This window comes from Bombus impatiens, unplaced genomic scaffold (genome assembly GCF_000188095.3).
Source record: "Bombus impatiens unplaced genomic scaffold, BIMP_2.2 scf_0080, whole genome shotgun sequence".
Lineage (NCBI taxonomy): Eukaryota > Metazoa > Arthropoda > Insecta > Hymenoptera > Apidae > Bombus > Bombus impatiens.
This window is the reverse complement of record NT_176499.1, coordinates 285,167-298,519: the sequence shown is the minus strand read 5'-3', so window position 1 is coordinate 298,519 and position 13,353 is coordinate 285,167. Positions and strand designations below refer to the sequence as shown.

General features: G+C 36.8%; 1 protein-coding gene across 1 annotated transcript in view; it reads left to right on the top strand.

Moving 5' to 3' along the window:
• LOC100744435 overlaps positions 1 to 13,353 on the top strand; it is a 68,087-nt gene that overhangs the window by 32,524 nt on the left and 22,210 nt on the right. The window lies entirely within an intron of this gene.

The following is a 13,353-nucleotide window of genomic DNA, read 5'->3' as shown; positions in this document are numbered from 1 at the left end:
CGAGCTTTGTCGGTATTGGATGCTGGTGATTCTTCACCGAGGTATCTTGTCGTCGATCAAACGTAGGAATTCAGCTAGTGAATCGAGCAAGTTCGTGAATTGGATTAGCAGTAGAAGCCAGGTTCCTGGTCTGTGGACAACTCGACAGGGAAGAAAAAAAAAGGAAATTCTCTGAATTGCTCTCTTCTCCGCGATATTTCCGTACGCGAATCGAACGATACGATGCATTAGCGACGATAGACAAACACGGTGGAAGAAACTGCACGAAACTTCAATAGTCAATCTGAAGTTATTATGCAGAGTTGAGGATTTGACAGCTAAGATTTGTCAGTATATTGTACGGTTACAATCGAGCAAAAGATAGGACATTTTAACTAAGAAGGGCAATTCTGTATACGCAGAAGAGAGAGCCAAATGTAAGAAACAGAGAAATATTCCATCCTTTCGGATATCAGACGAGAATTCGTGACAAAGAATCGAGGAAGCTGATGGATCTTGTAAGATCGGATTGTGACTCGAATATCTGTCATAGGTCGTTGAATTGGATGAGGACGTTCGCCATACGAGCCGCATGATGCATTCACGCTCTACTGCGTGACAAAAGTCCTCTATCTATTGCCGCTTACGATTTTACCGATGTTCCGTTGCTCGTTTACCGCTATATCATCGTATAAATTATGCGCCTTACTGTGAAAAGTAATATTTCAACGTTTGAATCGTAACCACAACTAATGGAATTAACTTGAGGATATTAACATTGGTAAACGTTCAGATATTCGTTCTCGAAACGTAGTAGAAGAAGTAATTAATAAAATTGTATAACGTTCGCGTTATCGCATAAGGAGTGTAGATTTTCGATCTACCACCCACGTATCGCGCGTCTGAATCACCGATTCATTATTATTAATCGATTCGTCCGTCGACCATATGTCGTTTGCTGACATTCCAACAAACGGTTCATAGTTACGAGTAATCATAAGATAATCACGACCATTATTGTTGTTATTATTAATGGATTTTGTCGCGTGAGATACAAAATGGAATTATCTATGGAAAATTTTTCTAGCAAGTAATAAATCTAAAAAAGTGAACGGCAAAGACGGGATACAGCGTGAAACTTGATTTTAATTTTCCCAATGTCGTATGCCTAAATTCGTGCTACAGGCAAAGTCCGAGAATATTCTTCCTATTCTGTGATCGAACAGAATAATCTTGCGTGTGAATTTGACAAGGAAGATCCACTTATTCGCAGAAAAATACTTAACTTTCACTCGACGCGATGCGCTGGTCGAAATGGAATTCGCTGGAGTTTCTCCGCGACAGCCTGACCAGTTTGTTCACTTGTACAAACTGGCAGCTTCGGCGTTGGATTAAGGGATGACCATTCGAGCTCGCAAATATTAGAACAGGGAGGCAGAAGGCAGAGTTTTATGATGCTGCGGCCCGATAGAATCGGAAGTTCCGGAAAACGAGACGCAGCTTCGTCAATAAACCGTGTTTGTCTTCAAACACGTGTCTCTCCGTGAGAAGTGTTTTCTCTTTCGATGCCTAAGACATTTTCTACTACTTCTACGAGTTGTCTACAGAGTGTTAGCTACACTTTAACAACGTGTTCTGTTAACCGCGGACACGGTGCTTCCTTCCCCCGAGTTATGTTCAAACAGGGCGCCACCAGAATCCACGTCTGTCCGCATCGTTCTTTGCATCAAGGTTCATTGCCTCTGAGTTTCAACCACTGATCGAACCTCCTCTACGACCGATAAATATTATGTTCCAGGTGATTTACATAATTACCGGAATTTATCGGTTAATAAAGACGCGAACAGTTGCCTCAGGCGTGTTTCTTTGTCGGTAAACCCAGCTAGGGTACAATGTTCGCCGAAATGAATTTCTCAAATTTTTTCTCTTGTAAAGCAGTCTGAAACAGGATGAAATTGGACCAGGTATCGGCTGTTTTTCGGTGGGGATTCTAAACTATAACAAATGTTAACTAGACGAGGATCGAGTGAAGTAAATAGCTTGGCAGTCACTTTATTCCCGTTAACACGAAGAAACCAGATCTGACAGAGTGCAATTAATGTTCACTAGAAAATAGAACACCCTAAATCCTTTCAAACGACACGGACTGACCATGTTCGTGGAAAGTCAAACGATATGTCGGCCCTGCTATAGTAGTAAATATTCTCATCTCGTGTCAGACCCCTTCATTTCTCTTCAACGCGTTAGACCAGATTCTTCTTCTTGCATCGTGTGTCGGACCGAACACGTGTTTCAGCCGCACTTAAATTCAAGTTCGGCTATACGGAACACGGTCGCAACACGTCAACATCGTTACGGTTTATGTTGAAGCATACAATTACGGTTACTTTCAACAACCTGACCGTCTGTTACTTGTAATACTCTAGTGACTAGAGCCTGATCGGTTGTTGCGATCTTTATATCTTAACTCAACTAGCGTTTCATCGCAGAAATAATTTTCAGATAATGATTTAGTAAAGATTGGAAGTAATTGTCGAACTATAATTTAATAATAATCGACTAGCAAATTTCTCGTATTCTTTTAGATCATAGTTCAGAAAGAAGAAAAAGAACATACTTGTGTGAATCTAAAAAATCGATTTTCCTGTTAGCTTATTGAAATGTGCATTAGAACTTCCAAAAATTAATGAAGTTATAGTGAAAGTTACCATTAAAATAATAAAGCAAAGACATATTGTCAGTCTTTGGAATTAGTTTCTCAATTGTACCTATGTTATATGTTATATATATATTAATAGTGAGTTCATAGATTTTTGTTTACAAAATATTCGAAAATAAATGAATTCTAAATCGATAATTTTAATCTTTTTCATTTTTTCGGTTCTATGAAACTACAGTAATTCAAAAATTCTGATCGATAATTCATGTCTCGCAATGCCTGTAATCGAAATTTGTTGGCAAATTTGGCTTTCAAACTCTTCTGACACTTCTACTTTCTAAACTGAACCAGTATCTCATCCGTTATTTTAAAAATATCCTTCTGATAATAAAATCGATAAAGATGTCAATTCTCGTAATTGGGAGTGTCAGGTAATTAAGCTCAACTCGATTAACGAAGAACCTGACGAAAACTAGAAACTCGAAGAATAGCGCAAAAAAGAGGAATATTTCAACATTGGACGACGAGACGATCACGGGCCGTAAAGCTATTTCTAATCCCACCGTAAATTTTAAGATATACATAAAACCGACAAAATGTTTAGCTGACAGTAACACCGTTTGTCATAATAATGAAACTGTAAACATTGAAATTTCTTAATCTCGTGCCTTTATAAGGAATTACCATCACCATTATGACATGTATATGATACTTAAAAGTACCAAAATATCTTGTTGAAATGCGCCATTCATAAGAAGCGATGATTATAACGTATACTGTTTAAAGTATCACAGTTTAAGCAATCGACTCTGGATTACTGGAAATTTAGTCGAACGAAAAACTGGTGAAAATAACAAAATCGTCAATTTCACAAGACCATAAATAAATATTATATATATAAATTGTTTAAAATACTAAAAACAACTTGAGGAAATCTAGAAAATTTCACGGACTAAACAAATTTTACGTACCGTTTTTTGGACGTGTCTAATTTTTGAGAAACATACGCTCGCACCTATTCGCTTTCGCAGTGAAACTGTCAATCATTCGCGAACGTAAAGACGACGCAAGTTGGCCGTTTTGAGATTGGAAAATTACGTAAAACGGTGATTCGAACGAAGCAAATAACCTGGTCCAGCATGGATGAAACGATCCGCATAATTTTACATTATTATTGAACATGATGGCTGGAAAATAATCAGAAGAGTATACTCGTCGCAAAAACTAACGGTCCAAGGATTAAGAAACTCCCGCGAAGCGGTATTTTAATAATATCGCAATACTCGCTGGCTGAACGAAACGTTGGTGCATTAATGGGGCGACAAAAACCTTAAACAAGTTAGCGGAATTCCATTCTGTAGAATAGCGATTACATTTTGCCGAAAAGAAAAACAAGGAAGTTATACTAATGGCATAATTGAACGAACAACGACACAGTTAGAAATTCTTAATCGTACGAATAGATCGATATCTGTGAAAAATCCTGAATAACATTACAATTCCATTCATCGAGCGCTGTCACTTTTATTATATCGTTAAAACTGTGAAATTTACTCAAAGTTAGTTTATTCTTGATAATTTGAAAATGACATGTCACTAATGTCGATACACGCAGAAAAACAAATAAGTCGTGTCTTGTACGCATAGAATTTTCATAATTACAGACACCGGTAACCTGAGTTACAACTGTAGATTCGTGTAAATCTGAAAGAGGTATCTAACGGATAACGACGCGAAATAGAAAATAATAAAGTAAAGATGATTTCGAAAACATCCATAGAAGAAATCTTCATCGTAAGTGTAATCTTTCAACGCTCGACGGCTGATTTATTGATCTGATAAAACGTCTTTACGGCTAGATTGCATCGCATATAATATATCATATTTCGATACTAGGAAACATTTGTAATATATTTGCTAAATTTAATTAGAGAATAGACACATTTTATCCTTTTATCATTTATCTACTTCAAACGCCGGCAATTCTAGTTTTCGTGATATTGGTTAAGTTTAGATTAAGAGTTGCGATAGCTCTTAAAGAACTTTGTTATTTACTTGTTTACGAAATAAATACAAATTAAGATAGCTCTAAAGAAACTTTGTTATTTACTTGTTTATAAAATAAATACAAATTAAGATAACTCTAAAAGAACTTTGTTATTTACTTGTTTACAAAATAAATACAAATTTCATAATAATTCAACTGTTTGATCAATTCGATTAAAAATAAATCGCTAGCCGTATTTTAATTTATCATAGATTTATAGTTTCTTTACTGAAAAACTGTCTACTAAACTAACTAAATTGAAGTTGAATTTGATACGAACAGTTTCCTTCTCCACTTTCCGCATCTTGAAATTCGTCAGAAATGAATAAATATCCACCGCCGACTGATTATAAATTTTACAAAATTACATCGAGAGGATGGTGTAATACATTTTCGCAGCTAATAAATCTAACTGTTTAGGTCTTATTTCGTATAAAACGTCAATGTGCAACCACTTCAGACGCGGTTAATAAACCCATACCCAAAGAATTATTATAGCGAGAGCAACGGCGACGTAATTAAGTCCCATGATAAGAATCGTCTTTAATTTCCACTTAATGAAAGATCGTCCATAACATCGAGGGAAACGCATCGGCGATCGTTTGCAAAGATGGAAGCGACAACAAGAGACGCAGAGTTACGAGCTAATTATAAGCCGGCCGATGATTATTCCTTCATTCTCGTAACCAGAAATGACATGTTTGTCATTTATGGTGCTCTCTCAATTTCCTACCTATCGGGCAAAGCACGCGTTTTATCTCAATCGGCAAACCCACCGCTCTCTTAGTAATTAATCGAATTCATCTTTACGCACATTTCAAGGCCACTTCGCTGCTCTGTATGTAATTATCGCCAATCATTTGATTCTTTTTGAAATTATATCTAGTTTGCCGATCGTACTGCAATGAACTGACAGTCGACATTGTGGATAATTGTATTGAAGGGACAATGAAGAATGCAACATAGTGGAAGGCTAGAAAATAAAAAACGAAGATTTTTTTTGTTTTTGTTTGTGCTGATGAAAATAGAATATGCCAAGTACATATATTTCAGTTCGGTCTAATTATCGAGGTTCCGCAATGACTTTAGTTTGCTTTCCAACAAAATGAAAGGATAAGGTTAATTATCAAAATTTGCCAAGACTGTTTAGTAGATAAAGAAAGGAAATAATTGTTCTCGGATATTCTTTTTCGAATTGGTTAAAAAATTCCAGCATGTGAAAGTATCGACGTACTTGTTGGTTAATAAAAAGAATAATATTCTTCAACATGACAAATTGTATTGTGATATTCCTTTTGCTAAGACGATCGATGAAATCTAAAATTAGATGTAATTCGCTTAGGAAAAATTGAATTTACAAATGTATTGTTGCGATATTTTTCTTCGTCTCGTTGCCTTCGTATGCGAGGAAATTTTTTTGATAACATATAACATTATTTAGGAATTGATTACTCGCTGTTAACGATGTAAATAATTTTCACACCAGCTTCTTTCCATTCGCACGAGACGTATTATCGATTACGCGTTGAATCTCTGTTAATAACGTCTTCTTCATCAGACAGATGTTAAACGAGAAATGCAGAACGTGTCGATTCACACTGTAGTAGTCTTTTTTTTCACATAGCTACAATCTTGGATCGATGATTTCTTCTCGATCAAAGCGACGATTTAAAAGCGTGACGCGCCGAATTCTAATTTCTCTCTTTTTCTTAACTGTAAGACATACACGGAACGTTTCTTTCCAACATCGATCAACGTGACAAATGGTGTTGAGATTTTTAATCACTGACGATGCGAGGACGATGCTACAAGTATGACAAAAATTCGATATAACGTTACGAAAGGACACTGATACTTTAGGCAACATCTCTTTTAACATATTTTAGGATCTCTTAATGGTAAATATGCCTTTTTTCACATTTACCGGACATAAATCGTAACACATATGTCAATGGATTTTTAGTCGTTAAATTTATTTCGACCCCTTGTTCGCCGTAAGCGCCATATATGGATGTGTAAAATCTATACCAATCTACGAAATATGGAAATTCATATAGTTACAAGCTAAGATACAGCGCGGTAGTAAATTAAATCGCCGAGTAGCTATACCGATTGACTTCTTAAGATTCTATTCCTACTGTATTCTGTTTTTAAGTAGACTCGTAACTAATGGGATTTCGTTTATAAGTGAACACAAATTTCACGATTTCGATATACTGTCTAAAGTACATTGACTCTGTATTAAAGAATTTTTCACAGAAGTCGGACTAATCGCGTTTCAAAATTTCTGACCACTGCGTGCGCCGATACTTGTATCAATTTCTATAATTTCGTTCATTGACTTAAATTCAAGTTGATTAGCTTTAGATCTGCTGCCGTTTCTAATGGAAAATAATGAATACCTAAAATACCGAAAATGCGAAAGTGGAGCAGCAAAGTCGTTGCATTAAAAAGAAGAAACAGCTGGAAGAATCTGGACTTTGCTCGAAACTCGGAGGGATACTCCGAATCAAACGAATAACAAGTACATCGATATATACTTTCAAGTTACTCGAACGAAACTTTTGTCTGAAAAGTCAATCTGAATTTTAGAATTCTACATCCGTGTGGTAAGTTTTCTGTACGTTGAAAGTCAATGATCTCTCATAGCTTCGAGGCCCGTGAAATTGACACGTCACGTCTAAAGCATCGGAGTTCCGTTTGTCAAATCTCTCCTTTACTCGAAGAAAAATCATCGTGATCAGAGCGAACAGTCGAAGCAGATACTCGACAGATTCGAAACGGATAGTTGACAGATTCGAAACGACAGATAAATTTCGTATCGCCAGGCGATTCGTGAGGAAGATGCAATCTCTGGTGGCATGCACCTTGACACAGAACGCGACATTGTAGTGGATAATCGGTCACGTACGATCTCGTACTGCGATCTGCTCTTCATCCGTGCTCATTCGCGACCCATTCCCTTCGCGTAATCCCAAGTTATAAGGCGGAAATGTTGCACGCATCTCGGCGAACGTGGTCGATTACAATCGGGCGACGCGTGTCCGTGAAAATGCAGGCTAATTGCGCGCATTCCGATTCTTAACTCGAACTGTTGACCATTTACATGCACGGACAGCTCAATTGCGGTTCCCCTTTAAGATATGCGATCTTTCGATAATTTCTCCAATCTCACGGTTGCAAATTTTCTGAAAGAATTAATACCACATTGAATTGCCACGCACTGTGAACTCAAGTAATTCTGATCCATACGATATTATTTTACGTTTACGCTTCCTCAAGTATAGATATTTAGGTGTCGTTGTTCTATTAAACTATATAAATCGTATAGCAGCGTTTCTCAACCTTCTTTCTAAATATTTACAAACATGAAAGTATGAAAATATTTCACGCGATACAATCTATTAATAGACTGGCACGATCGTTTATAAAAAGATTCCAGAAGAAATTAATTCTGTTGCGTAATAGTGACACGAGCCAGGAACATATCGCAAGTTCCTCGGTATCTGTGAATCGGATACAAGCGAAACACTACCGGGAACGTGATTAATGGCTGCTATTAGTGGCGAAGAAACCAGGACGTTCGTAATTCGTGAGCTGGTTACCAAGAAGAGACAAGTAAATATAATTTTATGTATGTATGTTCCCGAGGTAATTCTTTAGAGGTGATTCAAGAATCGACGTTTCGAGAGCAGAAATTACACGGCACAATTTGAACACTGAAGAAATTTTTACCGACTTGATTACGGTATTTTTATGCAAATCTAATTTTTATCCAAGCAGGAATCCGGATCTTGGAATCTACATCAATGTACAATTTTCATTTCTGATTCGTAGTTAAATTACCTTCAGTCAAAAGGATATTTTTTACCCACATTCTACATTCTGTACATTTCTATACGTTTATATTTCCTATAAATATATCACACACTTTCCTGTAAATATCCACAGTTTATTAATCACGTTAGACAAATTTCGATTCGTCGACGATTTAGACGAATAATCGTTCTTCCATTCGAATTATGGAAATCATAAATTACAATGTAATTTTAACAAATAATCAACCACGTAGAATCCATAAAACAAAAGCGATAGTTTCAAGCTGTATCAAAGTATCCATTCAAATTCGATGGATTAGAACAGCGTGGTGAATGTTCCAACAATTCGTGGCAACGACGTTCTTGTTCCCACCACTGACAATTAAGTGCGTGCAAATACACTCGGTGAAACGCGTATGAAATTACCATTCTTCGTGCGATGCATTCATCAAACATTATACTGCAGATTATGGGGAATACCAACTAACGCGTTAACCGATAAGAACCTGGAAATGATAAGAAAGTGGGCTTCTTCGTTTTTTATGTAATTCGATAATGATTCGTAAGATTCGAATTATTCGTTTGGATTCACGCGAGAAGACTCGCGTAGGAAAAGAGATGAAAATAATCGTTTCGCCGAAAATTATGGGAAGCGTAACTTGTCTGTTGAAATTAATTATATGAAGCGTTTAACTGTACAGGCATTAAATCGAACACCCTCGAATTTACTTTTCTCCGGCCGACGTTGCCAACTGTGTCAATACGAGAAGAAAATTTGCATTTTACGCGAGTAATGGTTAACGAATAATTATTTTCGAATAACTGGTGCTCCGCTGCATCGAATAAACATTACTCCGAATAATACCTCCCCTTGGGTTATCCATTTTTTACGCAGCTAGTTATAAAATACCACATGCCATGATTCGCTTCATCGCTGTGTGTAATATCGAACACGTGAAAAATTCATGATTTGGGTTAGATTCAAATTCAAATTGGAGAAAATAATATTGGCTTTGTGACAGAAACGTTTTCTTTATTTGATATTCCTTTGTACGTTTGTGAAATTTACAACTTTATTTATATTTCTATTTTTCTAATGCAATAACGCACGTTTCATTTTTTACGAATGGTCCAACTCGTTATTTGATCGACAGTCGATGGTAAAACGTATTGTTCGGATCAAACAGAAGCGTACAAGTTACGAGCGATTGTGTTCTAAGATGAAGCTCGTTAAGTTGATTAATTATCTCATCAAACATCGTGCCTGATGAAGCAAACATCGGTCTTTTTTCTATCTCGAACATATACGAAAAAATTAATTAAATTTCACACGCGATACCCATCCGTGTCGAACGACAGATTAAAATCCAATAAATTTCATTTTTATCGAGCTATGCTAATTCCATATTCTCTTTTTTCATGGCTGGCAGATAAGTTTTCAACACGTGCGTGCGATGAAAGCTTAACACGCGTCAGTTAAGATTCATCCATCGACGATAAAAAATATTACGTTAACTACCTCTCGATACGTAAAATGCGATCTGTCGGCTATAAATTTTCCCGGTGCATAAAATAATACCTTGTGACCCACCGGCCATCTGCGTAACTCTGGGTTTAAGCTGAAACGTATTTCACTGTAATGGCTCTCGCGTTGGCAATTCATATTTTCAACCGAGACCAATCGAAAACATTGTGTGTACACATATATATACGATGGGAAAATATCTTCCCTTTCCGGATGCTTGATAAAATTTTAAGGTCATAACGTATCACCATGATGTCGCTACTCGATTTCTAAGGGTTAATATATAGCTTCCACGGTAATACTTTTAATCCATTCGAAACCGGTTTATTATCACAAAATATTATAGTTTATAACACTTTCTTTCCAAATCGCAAAAGCTATAATTACTTATGAAAATTTTCGTCCACCCTGTAATAAGACTCTTTGTCAAAATTTCATTTTTATTACAATAATTTTATATAGTATGATACGTACAGTTAATCTTATGTTTACGTACAGTTAATCGTAAATATCAAAATATTTTCATTAAAATAACAATTCATCAATTTTCACTGCAAAATTAATGTATTCTGTTAGAGTTTGCCGTTAGGCCAGGTTTCTGGCACTGTCAGCGACGATTACTATTTTTGAAAGATATATTTTAACTTTTCCGGCATCTGGATACAGACAGATTGTACGAGAATTAGTAATGATTCGATGAATTTAGACAGCATGTATTGTTGGGGCTTTCATGTTTTCATCTTTTCCGTATCTCAATAGGAAATACGCTGTCATAAACCTCGTAATTTTCACCAGTCATGCTTCGATACGAAAGCCAATCAAAGTCTATGTATAGAGTCTTAATAGAATAGAGAAATAGACTTAGATAACACGTTCTTCGGACTTGTAACAGCATTGCACAGGGTAACACAGTAGAGCAAACTAATGAACGTTATCGATGAGAGTTTAATGGAATAGTTCTAGACATCAACAAATAATCATTCAGCAACCACCAACGCTCGTCATGTACTGACACTTCAAAGTCCACTATCTTGGATGGTTACTGGAATTAACAAGAGAGGAAATAATTATCACTTTATTATCATCTCACTTTATTATTACTTTATGTGTTAATAAATTTACATAACACTACGGTGTATTTTAATAAAAATAATTCTTCCATAAAATGTACAAAAAGTCTCTGCAAACACATGCTACGTATACATATGTACGTGTTATAATACGACGTAATCTGTCGTTCTTCTCTCCGCTCTATCCAAATAAGATAAACCGGAGTCTTCTCTAGTCAATCCAAACACGAGCACGGGACAGCTATCAGGGAAATCAACAGAATCATAAAGAAGAAGGTATCGCGTCGTAAATTTTGAGCGGAACAAGAAAAAGGACTAAAAAGAATCCCTGAATAACCGGTACTACGGACTTCGCGAGAGAAGCTATTCATTCTAAAAGCAATTAAAAGGGGAGAGAGCAATTAATAGGGAGAAGCAAGGTACGTATTTCTCTAAACTAACGTCGAATATCTGACGAGCTTCGTTCTCTGCAATCCTAAGTCTCGCCGGAAAGTATTTAGATGCGATCGCGATAGACATCAACAGGCCGAAAAAAGGCACTTTAACAGACGTAAGAAAACTTTAAAGGATGTGCTAATATTTCCGGACGTGATCGAACGCGTGCCTTCATCGGCCATCTGGGATTCTATTAAACACCTGTTTCTTTTTTCTCTCCTTATCGTGTAATCATACCGTTTAACTCCCCGACAATTTTCCTAACCGTGTTAAATTGCGAGAATAATATGACACGAGAATTCAAGAGTAGAAGTAAAATCTATGTTTTTATAGAAATTCCGATTATGATTCGGAAGATATGAAATCGCTCTATCGCATTGTTTCGCACGTTCTTGATCCAATTGTACTTTTCTAACGTTAGAAAGTATTTCGAGTTTGAAGTTAAACATATTGAAAGAAGTTGATATCGGTGTACGTATAGGATTTCTCGTTCCCATCTTACGTTAAAACATTAAAAATCCTTTTTAAATGAAAGACCGTTATTAAAGATGTATCAATTTCGCACGCGTTCCTAATGAAACGTTGATAAAATTTCTACCTAATCTTAAATAATAATTTCAAATGTCCACATTTTTGACCGGGAACGGATAATTAATTACAGGATAATTCAGGGATTTGTCGTGGATCATACGGCTCCAAAGGCGTAACCGTGAAATTGAAGTAATTATAAGGTTGAAATAAACGCGCGGCCGCCTCTGTTGACTAAAATTAATAGCGGTAATTAATCAGTCTTAAAAGTTTTATAGTGACCGAACGTTGTTTGCGTATATCTTGCTTGAGATTTTTCTCTGCTCGTTGATTGGTTTGTCACATTTGCCACGCTCAACCGTCCACCACTATTTACACATAAATCTCCTCAATAAAGAGATTTAGCAGAATGTTCCTCGCGTCTTTAAATCATCCGCTGTCGACGGTTTGGTTGCGGTAAAATATCACTCGTGATCGTCTGTGACAAATTTAAGGTCCGCCACATTGTACAAAGACGTTTTTGGCTCGATATAAACGGAAGTTGGAGCACAAAAGAAACACAATGACGTTACTCGTACTAAATATAGAAAATTAAGTCGGAAGACTCGTTAAATACTCGCTTAATCGTTTCTTCTATCTCTTTCCAGTAACCTGCCCACCAACGTTTCCACTTTTACATTCAGATGACGCATCGGTGTCTTTCATTGCAGATTCATTACGAAAGCATCGCTGTTCCATTCTGAAATAATAGTATTCGTATGGCGAGACTTCTCGAACGCGAAATTACCGTTCTTAGCATCTTGTCCAGCGAAGCATGTTGCTTCCGTGCTGGGAAAAAAATGCCAAAGAAAAATCTTCCTACAAGCTGGAATCGTATCCCGGCGTACGCGCATTTACGGTAAACTACGGGCACACGAAACAGGCATAAATTACACGTTCGATGCATGTCGCGAGCGGCGCATCAACATCAGCGCAACGTGTGCCCACGTTATGCACAATCGAGCCGATGGCACGCGTGAGATAAGTTCAGACGATGGGAAACGCGAAAGAAGCGGTTGGAATACCTTCCAATCAGAGGTTCACCGAAACTCACTCATCTTTTTTTACTAACCGCCATAGTCCATGCTCGATCGGAAGTTTGGCCCCGAACGATTCTCCTAACAGCGATGAAAAATCAATTTCTCATTTTCCTCACTCGTGATTCCTTCTCGCATCTTCGTGTCTCAATCGTCTGCCACGATTTCGTAACGATAAAGACGTGATAGTACTGACAATAATTTTGCATATGGTTG